This window comes from Chrysochloris asiatica, unplaced genomic scaffold, assembly GCF_000296735.1.
Source record: "Chrysochloris asiatica unplaced genomic scaffold, ChrAsi1.0 scaffold00032, whole genome shotgun sequence".
NCBI classification, from domain to species: Eukaryota; Metazoa; Chordata; class Mammalia; order Afrosoricida; family Chrysochloridae; genus Chrysochloris; species Chrysochloris asiatica.
Genome location: NW_006408550.1, coordinates 1859749 through 1861861, shown reverse-complemented (window position 1 = coordinate 1861861; position 2113 = coordinate 1859749). Strand labels below are relative to the sequence as shown.

Below are 2113 nucleotides of genomic sequence, written 5' to 3'. Positions count from 1 at the left end.
TGTTATTTTCCCTTGGACTCATGGGATTAAGTTTTTTTAAAGTGTGCATTATACATCTTAGATAATGGGAGCGATATTCTGAATTGCAACCTGATAGCAGTAAAAAGACTTTGTCTTACAATTACTGTGTCGTTGACTAAAGGTGAACCAGTATTTTGCTACAAAGTCCGGATAGGAATACAAGTTTTATACTACTTAACAATAAAGTGCCTGGATAGCTCAGTCAGTAGAGCATTAGAGTTCTAATCTAAGGGCCCAGGGTTCAAGTCTCTGTTCAGGCAGAAGCTATTTGGGACTCCTGGTATGGCACTGTAAAATCACCACTGGACTGCAAATCACAAGGTTAGCAGCTAAGTTCAAAACCACCAGCAGTTCCTTGGAAACCCTATACAGGGTCGCTATGAGTCGGAACCAACTAAAAGACACTTAACAACAACAATCAAGGGATGTGTCAAAATTTTGTCCTACAGTATAATTTCAAAGCTGAGAGGGTTTTATCTCATTCTTAACACCAGCCAAATATAGGCAACACATACTATTTGTGGAAGGAACCTCACAAAAGCAAGGGATACAATACTCCTGAATGAAAGTTACCCTCAGAAGCCTAGAATTTATACAAACGAAGGCTGGGATATAAATCTCACCAAAGGATAGTCACTTCTTTATTGTTTTATATCAGTTAAGGTGGATTCCTTAGTTGTTGTTGTTGTTAAGTGCCCACTATATGCTTATGCTTAACACACTATATCATCATGACTCCTCTGTTGTTGTTAGGTGCCTTAAGTCAGTTCTGACTCGTAGAGACCCCTAGTACTTCAGAAGAAAGCACTGCCTGACGCATTGGCAGCCTCACAGGTGGTGCTGCGTTTGAACCTAGTGTTGCAGTCACTGTGTCAGTCCATTTCGTTGAGGGTCTTCCTCTGCACGGTGGTCCAACTCTAATCCCCAATAATTATATCTAAGTTATTACGGCATCTGTGACTGGGAGGCCTTCATTGGTTAAATCCTCTCTGTCCCTTGCATCCTGTTCTTATAATTCTTATACGACACAACTACTTTTCTCTAGACAATCCGTCTCACTGTCTTCTTTCTACCACCAGCACTTGGGGCTGCTCAATTTGTTTGCAGTTTCAGAAGGCTCAGAAAGAGCAGTTGAACAGTATCTGAAGAAAAGCATCTGCATTCTTTCTTTGGTGGTGGTTGTTGTTAGGTGTCATTGAGTCGGTGCCGACTCATAGTGACCCTATGCACAGCAGAACAAAACACTGCCTGATCCTGGTCCAACCTCACAATTGTTGCCACGCTTGAGCCCATTGATGCTGCCACTTGGCCAATCCATCTCATTGGGTGTCTTCCTCTTTTTTTCTGACCCTCCACCTTACCAAATATTATATCGTTCTCCAGTGACTGGTCCCTCATGACAATATGTCTGAAGTCTGAGAGACGAAGTTTGGCCATCTTGGCTTCCAAGGAGCACTCTGGCTGCACTTCTTCCAAAATAGATCTATTGGTTCTTTTGGCAGCCCATGGCACTTTCAATATTCTCTTCCAACACCATAACTCAAAAGTATCAATTCTTCTATGGTCTTCCTTATTCACTGTCCAGCTTTCACATGCATATGAGGATATTGCATCTCAATGTAAAGAAGACAAAGATCCTCACCACAGGACCAATAAACAACACTCTTATCAAAAGATTGAAGTTGTCAAGGACTTCATTCTTCTTGGATCAACCATCAACACTCACGGAAGCAGCAGTCAAGAACTCAAACGACACATTGCATTAGGCAAATCGGCTGCACAAGACCTTTTTAAAGTGTTGAAGAGCAAAGACGTCAGCTTGAGGACTAAGGTGCACCTGACCCAAGCCATGGTATTTTCAATAACCTCTCTCTTTGAAGGGAGTGGGCAATAGTGCCTGGGTGAGAGATTGATGAGGGAGATGCAGTCAGGTTCTTGTTGGCAGCAATGTTTAGTGCTAGTGGTCAGTAGAGGGAACCCTGCAACTCTCACAGGCTCCTCCCCTCTCCTCCCACTGAGCTCTGGTGAGAAGAAATGTCTGCTTTGAAACTGGAAGGGGAAAATTGGCAGACTTACTCCAGTACAGGAAATG

At 42.9% G+C, this 2113-nt stretch overlaps 1 non-coding gene across 1 annotated transcript; it reads left to right on the top strand.

Moving 5' to 3' along the window:
- The first annotated feature begins 208 nt into the window (after positions 1-208).
- Positions 209-281, top strand: TRNAR-UCU. Its single transcript has one exon. It is a non-coding gene; the product is annotated as a tRNA-Arg (tRNA).
- Positions 282-2113: the final 1832 nt, after the last annotated feature.